The following is a 15,035-nucleotide window of genomic DNA, read 5'->3' as shown; positions in this document are numbered from 1 at the left end:
AGAATTAAAAATGTTTCTCTTCAACAGGTTAAACTGTTCCCTTTAAAACTGGATGCTGTTAAAGTTATGTTATGCTTCCAAATCTGGGGAAATCTTTTGAGGATCATAGCATAAACTCTACCACCTCGAGCCTTCTTCAGTTGTAACCGTCCTCTCTGCAATTGCCATGTATTGGCTTCTCTGGCTTTCAGTAAAGAGTTCCAGATTCACATCCTTAACACCCCAAGTGCTGCCTTCATTTCTAGTCATTTTACTATCTGTATAACTTACACTTTCATTATATTGTATTCATAGACCCTTGATTTCCTTCTCATGAATGAGTTTAACAACTAGGTAAATGGTACCAATGCAAACATAGATTTCAGCTTAACCTATGATATCACCCAGATATCCTTATCCATTTCCATTTTCAACTCTTATTTCCATTTCCCACAGTACCAATTTCAAATCATATTGCTTGTCTCAAACCTGTCATCTTATCTGCATGCCCCTTAATCTCATCAGTTCCAGCCTTACTTTCCCTTTTGCTTTGTGTCATACGAAGAGGTGTCACCCTTCTGTTCATGTCATCGCTTAATTTCCTGCTGTTCCCACTCTTGTACAGAAAGCTGCTTGAACATAAAAGACTTAAAATACAAATATATTATTCCTCAAGCTTTTGTCCATTGCTTGGGCTCAGCTGGATAGCTCTCTCATGCAATTTCAGTTACATGTCGACCAATTCTGAGGTCATCTGAAGGCTTGACTTGGGTGGGTGGCAAAAATGGCTCCTCCACACACATGTCTGAAACCTTAGCTGAGATGGCTGGGCTGGGCAGGGCATTTCTCTCTCTCCATGTGACCTCTCTGTAAGTCTAGTTTCCTCAAAGCATGTGCTTACTGGGTACTTGGTTATCTTGCTTCTTTCAGAGCAAGTATTCTGAGAAACTCTGTGAGTAATGACAAGCTTCTTATGACCTATGTTTGTGAGAAGTGATGGAGTCATTCAGAGTCAGCTCTGCCTCATTTTATTGCTAGATACAAAAGGAATAAACTCCTTAAGAGTGTATATGGAGACTAGCTATTAATGATACACCTGCCCTTATAGATCCTAAGAACTTTAGAAGCTCATGCAATTAATGTACACACTTCTTGTGGCTGCCATTTTCCTACTCATGGTCATGTTCACAAACTTCTGTGTCTCAATTAGGGTATTCATTTCTAATTAATTAATTTTTGATTACTACTTAATGAAATTAGAAATTGATAATGATATTGGGAAAAACCCTTTTCACTTGGAAATTTAAAAAGCAAAAGTAATCTTCGTTCTTAGGTTAATAATAAATAATACCACAATGAAGACATCACACAGATATATTTCATAAATCTCATATGTAGAATATATAAACAGACATGTTACCAAAGAATACTAGAAAATATTCTTAAGGATATTTCAGAAGTCCTAGGCTCAGTGATTATTACCAAAGTGTAAAGGTATAGGAACTGAGGAGATAGGATACAGAGGGAGAACTTCTTCTGTATATCCTCTCATATTTCTACATTTTCTACTATTACAATGTATAACCATTACATATATGGCTACATACTACATAAACAAACTATCTTAAAATAAAACAATAAACAGTCAACAATAAATGAGCTACTACAATGTACTTAAATTTACTCCTGGAATATCCTTGAACATAAGAAATTAAGAAGTATTAGTTCTCTTTTATGTGTGTGTATATATATGTGTAATATATGCACACATATGTATATATACACACATATATATAAATATACATATATATACATAAAATATTTAAAGTCGATTTTGCTTCAGAACCATCCACTTAAGAAGTAAAATAACCATCCTAGCAATAATGCATTAATTCTAGTTTGATAGCTAGAGCTTATTTAGTCATAGATCAATTAGGGCCAACAGTCTACTAAAGATATGTTACAATTGATAAAAATTAGAGCACAAAACTAGGACACCTGAATATCAGGTTATGGGAGATGAGTTTTAGAAGAATAATATTCCATTATGTGTGTATTTATATATATATGTATTATTTTTATTTTTATCCATTTGTCTCTTGATGGACGCCTAGATTGTTTCCATGTCTTGGCCATTGTAGATAATGCTTCTATGAATGTAAGGTGCAGATAATCTTAAAATAGCTATTTTATTTCCTTAAGGTATGCCCAGGGGTAGAACTGCTGGATCAGATGTTAGTTCTATTTTTAATATTTTGAGGAGCCTCTGTACTATTTTCCATTGTAGCTATACCAAGTTACAATCCCATGAACAGTGTATAGGTCAGTCGCTCAGTTGTGTCCAACTCTTTGCAACCCCATGGACTGCAGCACGTCAGGCCTCTCTGTCTATCACCAACTGCCAGAGTCTACCCAAACCCATATGCATTGAGTCAGTGATACCATCCAACGATCTCATCCTCTATCTTCCCCTTCTCCTCCTGCCCTCAATTTTCCTAGCATCAGGGTGTTTTCTAATGAATGAGTCAGCTCTTCACATCAGGTGGCCAAAGTATTGGAACTTCAGCTTAAGCATCAGTCCTTCCAATGAACACCCAGGGCTGATGTCCTTTAGGATGGACTGGTTGGACCTCCTTGTAGTCCAAGGGACTCTCAAGAGTCTTCTCCAACACCACAGTTCCAAAGCATCAATTCTTCGGCCCTCAGCTTTCTTTATAGTCCAACTCTCACATCCATACATGACTACTTGAAAAACTATAGCCTTGACTAGACGGACCTTTGTTGGCAAAGTAACGTCTCAGCTTTTTAATATGTCTAGGTTGGTCATAACTTTCCTTCCAAGGAGTAAGCGTCTTTTAGTTTCATGGCTGCAATCACCATCTGCAGTGATTTTGGAGCCCCCAAAAACACAGTCAGCCACTGTCTCCACCGGGGTTTCCTTTATTCCACATCCTCTATAAAAATCAAACTCATAGAAACAGAGAAAGCTGATAGTTGCCATGGGGTGAGGAAAATAGGTGAAGCTGGTCAAAGGTTACAAACTTCCAGTCATAAGATGCATAGGTTCTGGAGATGTAATGAACAGCACAGTGACTATAGTGAACAACAAACACTGCACTGTGTATTTGAAAATTGCTATGAGTACTGATCTCAAAAGCCAGCCCCCCACAAACACAACTCACACATGCATTATAATTGTGTGAGATAATACATGTGTCAAACAACCTATTGTGGTAATCATTTCACAGAACATACATACATCAAACCATTATGCTACACACCTCAAATACACACAGTGCTATAAGTTAACTATATCTCAGTAAAGTTGGGTACGAAAAAAAGACAGTAATATATTTGTGTGCTTTAGTAAAATATACACCATTATGTAATGATATTGCATATGTCATATGAAGATAGCATCAAAATCTATTTTTGAAATTTGTTAACCAAAAAATTTAAGAAGGATGTTGTTTTCTAAAGCTGGTAAAAAAAGTAAGCAAAACATTTGAGCAAATTTTTGCTAGGAAAATACTTGTCAGTTAATAGCCAAATATTTTTCTCTTGTTTCTCATAATGTTATCTGTGGTTTGAGTTGTAGTGGCTAATTCTCAGAAAAGTCGGTGACTGATCGTCTCAATCTATTGTATGTTGCACGTTTTCAATTGATTTTTCTTTTAGATAAGTTCTAAATGAAATAAGACTTTATGAGTTGATTGACATAACACTGGTTTAGCAATGTCTTTTTAGTACCCCACCCTTTTACTTTAGTCTTAATAATTTCCAAGACTATCCTAATGACTTTGTGAATGACATAATTGAAGTTAAGTCTTTGATTTCAATTCTGTTGGTCTTTGAAACTGTTAATCAGTCATGTGTGACTCTTTGTGACCACATGGACTATAGCCCGACAGGCCCTCTGTCCATGGAATTCTCAGGGCAAAAATACTGGAGTGAGTAGCCATTGCCTTCTCCAGGGTACTTCCCAACACAGGGGTTCAACCCGGGTTTCTTGCATGGCAGACAAATTATTTACCATCTGGGCCGCTAGGGAAGCCCCTCTAATGTCCTTTAAGTCAATTCAGTCACTCAGTCGTGTCTGACTCTTTGCAACCCCATGGGCTGCAGCATGCCAGGCCTCCCTGTACATCACCAACTCCCGGAGTTTGCCCAAACTCATGTCTATTGAGTCGGTGATGACATCCAACCATCTCATCCTCTGTCATCCCCTTCTGCTCTTGCCTTCAATCTTTCCCAGCATCAGGGTTTTTCAAATGAGTCAGTTCTTTGCATCAGGTAGCCAAAGTATTGGAGCTTCAGATTCAGCATCAGTCCTTCCAATGAACACCCAGGACTGATCTCCTTTAGGATGGACTGGTTGGATCTCCTTGCTGTCAAAGGGACTCTCAAGAGTCTTCTCCAACACCACAGTGCAAAAGCATCAATTCTTCAGCGCTCAGCTTTCTTTATAGTCCAACTCTCAAATTCATACATCACTACTGGAAAAACCATAACTTTGACTAGATGGATTACTTTGTTGACAAAGTAATATCTCTGCTTTTTAAATAGCTGTCTAGGTTGATTATAACTTTCCTTCCAAATAGCAAGCATCTTTTAATTTCATGGATGCAGTCACCGTCTGCAGTGATTTTGGAGCCCCCCAAAATAATGTCTGTCACTGTTTCCACTGTTTCCCCATCTATTTGCTTTGAAGTTATGGGACCAGATGCCAAGATCTTAGATTTTTGAATGTTGAGATTTTTTTTTAATATAATTTATTTATTTTAATTGGAGGTTAGTTACTTTGCAATATTGTATTCGTTTTGCCATACATCAACATGAATCCGCCACAGGTATACACATATTCCCCATCCTGAACCCCTCTTCCTCCTCCCTCCCCATACCATCCCTCTGGGTTGTCCCAGTGCACCAGCCCCAAGCATCCAGTATCATGCATTGAACCTGGACTGGTGTTTCGTTTCATATATGATATTATATGGAGAGGGTGGGATGATTAGGGAGAATGGCATTTAAACATGAATGTTGAGTTTTAAGCCAACTTTTTCACTCTCCTTTTTCACTTTCCTAAAGAGGCTCATTAGTTTCTCTTCACTTTCTGCCATAAGGGTGGTGTCATCTGCATATCTGAGGTTACTGATTTTTCTCCCTGCAATCTTGATTCCAGCTTGTGCTTCCTCCAGCCCAGCGTTTCTCATGATGTACTCTTCATATAAGTTAAATAAGCAGGGTGACAATATACAGTCTTGATGTACTCCTTTCCCTATTTGGAAGCAGTCTGTTGTTCCATGTCCAGTTCTAACTGTTTTTCCCTGACCTGCATACAGATTTCTCAAGGGGCAGGTCAGATGGTTTGGTATTTCCATCTCTTTAAGAATTTTCCACAGTTTATTGTGATCCACACAGTCAAAGGCTTTGGCATAGTCAATAAAGTAGAAATGGGTGTCTTCCTGGAACTCTTTTGCTTTTTTGATGATCCAGTGGATGTTGGCAATTTGATCCTTGGTTCCTCTGCCTTTTCTAAATCCATCTTGAACATCTGGGAGTTCATGGTTCACGTACTGCTGAAGCCTGGCTTGGAGAATTTTGAGCATTACTTTACTAGCGTGTGAGATGAATGGAATTGTGTGGTAGTTTGAACATTCTTTGGCATTGCCTTTCTTTGGGATTGGAATGAAAACTGAACTTTTCCAGTCCTGTGGCCCCATTTTCCAAATTTTATGGCATATTGAATGTAGCACTTTTACAGTGCCATCTTCAAGATTTAAAATAGCTTAACTGGAATTCCATCACCTCCACTAGCTTTGTTCGTAGTGATGTTTCCTAAGGCCCACTTGACTTCACATTCCAGGATGTCTGGCTCTAGGTGAGTGATCATACCATCATGGTTATCTGGGTCATGAAGATCTTTTTTGTACAGTTCTTCTGTGTGTTCTTTCCACCTATTCTTAATATCTTTTGCTTCTATTAGGTCCGTATCTTTTCTTTCCTTTATTGTGCCCATTGTTGCATGAAATGTTCCCTTGGTAGCTCTAATTTTCTTGAAGAGTTTCCCATTCTGTTGTTTTCCTCTGTTTCTTTGCATTGATCACTGAGGAAGGTTATCTTATCTTTTTTCGTATTCTTTGGAACTCTGCATTCAAACAGGTGTATCTTTCCTTTTCTCCTTTGCCTTTAGCTTCTCTTCTTTTCTCAGCTATTTGTAAGGCCTCCTCAGACAACCATTTTGCATTTTTGCATTGCTTTTTCTTGGGGATGGTCTTCATCCCTGCCTCCTGTACAATGTCATGAACCTCCATCCACAGTTCATTAGGCACTCTGCCTATCAGATCTTATCCCTTGAATCTATTTCTCACTTCCACTGTATAATCATAAGGGATTTGGTTTAGGTCATATCTGAATGGTCTAGTGGTTTTCCCTACTTTCTTCAATTTAAGTCTGAATTTGGCAATAAGGCGTTCATGATCTGAGCCACAGTCAGTTCCCAGTCTTATTTTTGCTAACTGTATAGAGCTTCTCCATCTTTGGCTGCAAAGAATATAATCAATCTGATTTCAGTATTGACCATCTGGTGATGTCCATGTGTAGAGTCTTCTCTTGTTTTGTTGGAAGAGGGTGTTTACTATGACCAGTGCATTCTTTTGGCATAACTCTATTAGCCTTTGTCCTGCTTCATTCTGTACTTCAAGACCAAATTTGCCTGTTACTCCAGGTATTTCTTCACTATCTACTTTTGCATTCCAGTCCCCTATAATGGTCTTTACCTTTATATTAATTTGGTATGGGACAGATAAGACACATCTTGAAATACAGCAAAACCTAGTGCTATATATACTACATGTAAAATATTAAACTTCACACTCTTTGCAACTATGACAATCCGTCTATCCTTCCAACTCTGTAAAGCTAGTATGTCTACTCTTTGACCTTTGGCAAACTTTAGGCCTTGAGCCTCTCCATTTCCTTTTAATCTGTCTGCTTCTTTCTAGATTCACTTTCATCGTCTTCAACCCTAGGTTCCAAAGTCCATCACTTCAGTCATTCTGTCACTATTACCCTTCCTCTCTTCCTTGCCCATCGGTGGCCACCCCTTATAAAATCTCAGTTTTGGATTGATTTAGCTGCAGTCCATGGCATCTCAAAGAGTCAGACGTGACTGAACAACAACAACAACAGTTTTACCTCTTTGCTTTCTCACAGGTGAATACCATTGGAAACAAAAAAAAGTAACGGCTTTTCCTATGCTTAAAATATCTGCTTTTGACATCACATCCCTTTTTCAGTTCAGTTCAGTCGCTCAGTCATGTCCGACTCTTTGCAACCCCATGGACTGCAGCATGCCAGGCCTTCCTGTCCATCACCAACTCCTGGAGTTTACCCAAACTCATATCCGTTGAGTCGATGATGCCATCCAACCAGCTCATCTTCTGTCATCCCCTTCTCCTCATGCCTTTAATCTTTCCCAGCATCAGGGTCTTTTCAAACGAGTCAGCTCTTCACATCAGGTGGCCAAAGTACATCCCTTTTCAGTTATACCTAAGTCCTGAACCTCTTGTGAAAATGGAACTGCTCTATAGTGGGGCTTCCCAGGTGGTGCTAGTGGTAAAGAATCTGCCTGCCAATGCAGGAGACACAAGAGACACAGGTTTGGTCCCTGGGTCAGGAAGATCCCCTGAAGGAGAAAATGGCAACCCACTCCAGTATTCTTGCCTGGAGAACTGCTTTATAGAGGGAGAAACATTTCCTGCCATCACTTTGGTACATATTCATTCCCTTGGTTTTTTTCCCAGGATAAACAACGGCCTATAAAATGGGCCCTTTTTGCTTCATCTTACTTGTCACTGTTGAGGATTCTCTTTTTAAAGCAAGAAATACTCCTTATCTTCTACGACTTTATTTTCTTCTGGATTCCATCCTATTTTTTAGATTTTCTTTCTAGTTTCCTTTGTGGGCTTATGTTTTTTCTGCGCATTGCTTAAATAGTTATATTCTGCAAGGCTGCTTTATCAGCTCTGGGTTCTTTTTGCTGTCCACACTTACAAGGTTACTTGAATTACATTCCTGATTTCAGTTATCACTTACATGTTGCATTTTCAGCCTTAATTTTCTCCTTGAACTCAAGACTCGTAAATCCAGCTGGTTCCTGGAAATCTCACTTACGTGTTTTATAGGAAGTTTGAACTCTATGTGATTTAAAAATGACCTAGTAATTTTCACTTCAAATCTGTTTCTCAACTGTATTCTCTTTAAATGAATGGTATGAAAGTTTCCTCATTTATGGAAGCTAGAAACAAAGTAGTTATCCCTGTCTCTTATCACTTTCTCAGTCTCCATGTTCAATCATTTCTAGGGTCCTGCAGATATAACTGTTTTACTTCTGTCATATATTTCTGCTGATATCCATCTATTGCAGCGCTATTAAACAATTACTGAAGGCATCATTTCTCCTATTCAGAAGTATCTGCAAGTAAATAGGCTCTCATAAAGACCATATGGTGACAAGGACCCTGACAAATACAAGAAATGACTATTCCTTTCCTCTCTATGCTATTGCTAAAACATCAGCAGCTTTGAAAGTACATGCTTGGATGCTCAGTTGCTTCAGTTGTGCCCAACCCTTTGTGACCCTATGCACTGTAGCCCACCAGGCTCCTCTGTCCATGGGATTCTCCAGGTAAAAATACTGGAGCGAGTTGTACAAGACTCCTGCAAGGGATCTTCCCAACCTACAGTTTGAAACTGCACCTCCTACATTGGCAGGTGGGTTCTTTTTTTATTTTATTTTTTAACTTTACAATATTGTACTGGTTTTGCCATATATCAAAATGAATCCGCCACAGGTATACATGTGTTCCCCATCCTGAACCCTCCTCCCTCTTCCTTCCCCATACCATCCCTCTGGGTCATCCCAGTGCACCAGCCCCGAGCATCCAGTATCATGCATCGAACCTGGACTGGCGACTCGTTTCATATATGATATTATACATGTTTCAATGCCATTCTCCCAAATCATCGCACCCTCTTCCTCTCCCACAGAGTGGGTTCTTTACTGCTGAGACACCAGGGAAGCTTCAGCTTTGAAAGAATGCTCCCTCATAATAAAGTATCTAATGAAACTCTTCCTTACTTTAGAAAGCATACAGACCCCACCTATCGAGTTTTATTTCTGTGGACAGTATTTACAATTAAGATATATAGAATATGATTTTGGAGTCAAGGTATGACCTTGGGAAATTCATTAAACAAACTTTTTAGGAAAATTATAATATTAGCTAATACTTATTTCATAAGGTTATCTGATGTTTAGGCAAGATATTATAGAGTGTATAGGTGCTAAATATTCATTTTTCACTCCTTGCACTTTTGCTTTTAATGCCTTGTTGTTGTTCAGTCACTAAGTCATGTTCAACTCTTTGGACCCCATGGACTGCAGCACGCCAGACTCCCCTGTCCTTCACTATCTCCCAGTGTGTGCTCAAATTCATGTGCACTGAGTTGGTGATGCTATATAACCCTCTCATCCTCTCCCACCCCATTCTCCTTTTGCCTTCAATCTTTCCCAGCATCAGGGACTTTTCTGGTGAGTCCACTCTTAACATCAGGTGGCCAAAGCATTGGAGCTTCAGCATCAGTCCTTCCAATGAATGTTCAGGGTGGATTTCTTTTAGGATTGACTGCTTTAATCTCCCTGCAGTCCAAGGGGCTCTCAAGACATAGTCTTCTCCAGCTCCATGATTCAAAAGCATTCATTTTTTTGGCACTAAGCTTTCTTTATGGTCCAACTATCACATCTGTACATGACTACTGGAAAAACCATAGCTTTGATTAAATATGGACCTTTGTTGGCAAAGTATATACTGGTTTCAATTTACTACTTTGTCGGCAAAGTAATGTCTCTATTTTTAATGATTTCCTGAGTATTTTCTATGAATCAGTCTTGAACTGACTGAGTGCTGTTTAAGGGGAGAGAGCTTCTGAAGCATTACTGACTGAGTATACAAATGGAGGTACCATGTCTGCATCATATACATGCTCACTGTGAAGCACCACCAATGACTAGAAGCATGAATATATCAGAAGATCCCATACAGGCAATTTCAAGAAAAATTAACAGAGACTGCATTTTACTTGAAAGAAAAAAAAATGTAGTAAATTGAAACCAGTATATATTTCATCAAATGGCAGAAACCTAACTCTTTTTAGAATTGTAACAGGAAACATTGGTGAAAGGATTATTAATGACAACTACATAGAAAAGAATGACATTAATAAAGAAGTAATTGAAGGGCTTCTTTGCTTGTCATCCATTAGAACAGCTTTACTTCCAACGTAGTTAAAAAAGCAATCAATCAACATAAGCCAAGACATTCTGCTGAAGAAATGGGGAAGCTATTATGAGTTATGTGCTAACTGATGTACGGAAAGTGAACCATGGCTTGAGCCTTGAAACATAATTTACGGAATTTTTGTGTATCACTGTTGGTGGTTAAATATGCATTCTCATAGAACCATGTTCATAGTTGATTGATGTAATAGTCTTTACAAAATTTGTGAAGCCTCTTGGTAAAGCCTCTTCTATTATACTACAAAAGATTGAGAATAAAATAAAAGAAAAACATCCCAGCTGATTCCTACCTGAGTTGTCACGTAGGATAAATTTTTAAAAGGGCATTGGATTAAGAATTATTTTCATAAGAAAAATCATTTAACTTTTTAAGTAAAGGTAATGTAAGTACATCATGAGAAACGCTGGGCTATAAGAAGCACAACCTGGAATCAAGCTTGCCGGGAGAAATATCAATAACCTCAGATATGCAGGTGACACCACCCTTACGGCAGAAAGTGAAGAGGAACTAAAAAGCCTCTTGATGAAAGTGAAAGAGGAGAGTGAAAAAGTTGGCTTAAAGCTCAACATTCAGAAAACAAAGATCATGGCATCTGGTCCCATCACTTCATGGGAAATAGATGGGGAAGCAGTGGAAACAGTGTCAGACTTTATTTTTTTGGGCTCCAAAATCACTGCAGATGGTGACTGCAGCCATGAAATTAAAAGACGCTTACTCCTTAGAAAGAAAGTTATGACCAACCTAGATAGCATATTCAAAAGCAGAGACATTACTTTGCCAACAAAGGTCCGTCTAGTCAAGGCTATGGTTTTTCCTGTGGTCATGTATGGATGTGAGAATTGGACTGTGAAGAAAGCTGAGTGCTGAAGAATTGATGCTTTTCAATAGCGGGTGTTGGAGAAGACTCTTAAGCGTCCCTTGGACTGCAAGGAGATCCAACCAGTCCATCCTAAAGGAGACCAGTCCTGGGTGTTCATTGGAAGCACTGATGCTGAGGCTGAAACTCCAATACTTTGGCCACCTCATGCAAAGAGCTGACTCATTGGAAAAGACCCTGATGCTGGGAGGGATTGGGGGCAGGAGGATATGGGGACGACAGAGGATGATATGGCTGGATGGCATCACTGACTCAATGCACATGAGTTTGAGTGAACTCTAGGAGTTGATGATGGACAGGGAGGCCTGGCATGCTGCGATTCATGGGGTTGCAAAGAGTCAGACATGACTGAGCGACTGAACTGAACTGAACTGAATGTGAAATCCATGAGCATTCTTCACTTACGATAAAAAATTTTCCATAGAAAAACCAGCTCTCCAAATTATTAGAATTTCAGGGATGTATAAAAGACCATCTAGGTTTAAATACAGCATACTTTAGTGTCAAAATCATCAAAATGTGTTTCATACTTACAAGGGTGGCAGTTTGACAAAATTGGGCAATCAAAGGAATGAAGTCAGTTAATTTATTGAAAACCGGTTGAAACAGTTACAATTGATTTGTTTTATTGCATAATTGCTTGACATGTCATCTTTTGTATCATTTTTCTGTAAATCTGATTTATAAGTGGTCCATATGCCTTAAAAGAAAAGGAAATGCTCTAGAGAGAAAAAAGAAAATTCATTTTAATTATTTTTCAATACAAGAGGGAAATTAAATCATGGTTTAAGTTAGAAAAACTAACTATACTTTTGGAAAATGTTTGCTTGGAAAATTGCAAGTAATATTAATATTACAGAATTGCAAACACTTCTGGGAATGTTTTCATAATATAGGGTAATTAAACCCCTTTGGAATAAAAATGCTGCTTTTGATTATGTACGAAGGTGGTAAGCTTATGGCAACTTCAGCCCCTTCCTTTAAACCTTAAACTTCTGATTACCGGGAATTGATCAAAGATGAATAAGTTTTCAATGCTCATTCAGGATTTTTCAACATTTTTATTTATTTATTTAGTTTGTGGCTATGCTGGGGTCTTCACTGATGGGCACAGGCTTTTTCTAGTTGTGGGGAGCAGGGGTACTCTCTAGTTGCCGTGTGTGGGCTTCTCTTGGCGGTGGCTTCTTTGTTGTGGAGCAGGGGCTCTAGGGCACATGGGCTTCAGTAGTTGTGGCATGTGGGCTCAAGAGTTGGGACATGTGGGCTCGGTAGTATGGCTCCCAGGCTCTCGAGCGCAGGCTCAATGGTTGTGGCACATGGGTTTGGCTGCCCTGCAGCATGGGGGATCTTCCCAGACCAGGGATCAAACCTGTGTCTCCTGCATTGGCTGGGGGATTCTTTACCACTGAACTACCAGGAAAGCCCTCAATCAGAGTTTTTAAGGTGGTACTTTTGCTTGATCCCCTACAGGTCCCAGGAGGACCATTCTGGGCCTTTAGCATCTGCTTCATGGAACTTCATCACTGTCCAAATTACATCTAACAGCTTATAGTCACCAAGTTCACTGATGGAGGTAAGACTCTCATAGGACTGTTGGGCCTCACTTCAGATTGTAAGTGAAACTGGCACCTAGATGTCTTTTGCACTCTAGCCTCTGTGCTCTGTTGTGTTCATATAGTGATGGTATCTGGATATACTTACTTGATTCTGGAATGATTTTTTTCTCTTAGAAAAAGAATATTTCATATTTCAAAACAAATATAGAGCTAATTCTAAATATGTCTTTTTAATATTTAATTAATAATTAGGCTGAGCTGTCAAAGAATAGACAACAATGTTATTTTTTCACCAAGGATTAGGAAGGCATATATGTGCCTGTTCTAACAAGCTATCTCAAAATCAACTTCTAACTGATTATTTGACTTTATTCCATTTGGGGGGGTTGAGAGAGTCATTTGGAATTCCTCTTCCTCAGCTACAAACCCCAGATCAATAATTTGATATTTATTAAAATTCATGGCTGCTCATGAATTGTTTGTATATGCCTCCTATATCCCTTACCAAATAATAGTTCTTAGAGTTTCTTCTTGTGCTCCATATTTACTTAAATATGAATCCATATTCATATTTACAAAGTCAAATGCCGAGATCTTAAAATAATTGAAGCTGGAAAAATACCATTTGAGAGACATAAAGGCTGTCTAAATTTCAGAGCAGAAGAGGGAATTTAGGCTGGGGATTGAGCCTCTTTTGTTATGGGAGAGATCAGTTGTGTGAGTAGTTTTAACCAAGTAGAATCAAAGCAAGAATCTAATTCATGGTACTCCAGAAACCCAGAACTGGAGAAGTAATTCAAACACAGATGCCTCAGACTGAAATGTTAAATTGGGTGTGTACTTCTTAAGGGTATGGCCTAGAAGAGCCCAATACCTCTTCTCCTAGACAAGGATTTTGGCTAGGTGTTTTCTGAAAATTAACGTCTGCCGTTGACAGGTGGGTCTCTCTCTCTCACTCTTGTTTTCCCTCCACGTGCTTGTTCACTGACGATCCATAGACTGGAAGGATAGGTAAACACAATAACGAAGATTGTGCAGAGGATCCCCGATTGTGATGCTTTTCAGACTTTGGAAAATATACCCTTGACTACATTTGGGTGGCAGAGGGCAGGCGGAGAGTTTTGCTATTCTTCTTTCTGTGGCCAGGAACACAGGCACCTGACTTCTCAGTAGGAAGGAAATAGTCTGAAAGAACTTTGCTTGAGAAGAGCTAAGTCAACTTCTATAATATGCTAGCAGATAAAATTCTGAGGAGAAATATTTGAGGAGCTAAAAAGAATAAGTCACTGCCCATGAAGGGACTTTTGAAGCATTGCATTTTCCTTTCCTGCATTACAATGACCTTCCCTTTGTCTGTTGCTCCCACTTAATCTTCACTGTGCTTCGGGTGTTGATGGGCAGGCATTACATACTTGAGAAGTGACCCAGAGAGTGTAACTGTGTCACACATATGCATTTCTCAGTGAGTCCTCCGGGTGGAGGAAACTGTAACAAAAGGTGGTGACTGAATTGCTGTTACTCGTGTAGAAAGGAAGAGGGACTCTGAAAGGCTGGAGAAAATGGGACTACCTGAATGATGTAAGATTTGAGGAATGTCATTATCACAGTTGTCATCAACACTAATAATGCCTGAAATTTATAGAAGACTTTTTTAAAGTACTTTGCCCTAAAAGCATCTTACTGGCTTTTTATCTGAGATTTTGACTATAGGGTACTGTTGGGAGATATCTTTTCCACGAGGAACTAGTCTAATAATAAAGTAAGAGATCCCAATGTAACCATTTTGGGAAATTTCAGCACCCCAAAACTGTATAATGAGAATAATGTATATTAGTGAGTTTTTACTATATGTGCTTTTTTTACATTTATTACTTTCTTTATACTAATTTTCTCATACAGCTATACATATGAACATAATACAAATATACATACATAAATACACATACATATAAAAATAAAAAGATACTGGATACACATTTATTTTTATATCTAATCATCCCAATGACCCTGTGAGACAGGAACTCTAATAATCTTCATTGTACGGACATGAAAACAGAAGAGCAAACAGATTAAATAACTTCCTCGGTGTTGTGGAGGGAGATTTGTATCCACTGAATTGCAGGACTTCTTCCTTAGTCTCTTTGGGACATCAGTTTACTCATGTTCTCAAGGCAATTTCAGAAATAGTTCCACTGTATTAAAAGTTGGTTGAGAAATATTGAGATAAGCTCTGATTCAAGTTGTATTGCAAGGGAAAACACT

General features: G+C 38.8%; 1 long non-coding RNA gene across 1 annotated transcript in view; it reads left to right on the top strand.

Annotated features, from left to right (window-relative positions):
* Nucleotides 1-12,785, top strand: part of LOC133258079 (uncharacterized) — a 50,263-nt gene extending 37,478 nt beyond the window's left edge. The window contains exon 3 of the long non-coding RNA XR_009739800.1: nucleotides 12,688-12,785. This is a non-coding gene — a long non-coding RNA (uncharacterized LOC133258079). The remainder of the gene's footprint in view (nucleotides 1-12,687) is intronic.
* Nucleotides 12,786-15,035: the final 2,250 nt, after the last annotated feature.

The sequence above is a fragment of the Bos javanicus genome, chromosome 12, assembly GCF_032452875.1.
Source record: "Bos javanicus breed banteng chromosome 12, ARS-OSU_banteng_1.0, whole genome shotgun sequence".
Classification (NCBI taxonomy): domain Eukaryota; kingdom Metazoa; phylum Chordata; class Mammalia; order Artiodactyla; family Bovidae; genus Bos; species Bos javanicus.
This window is presented reverse-complemented; position numbering and strand designations above follow the sequence as displayed.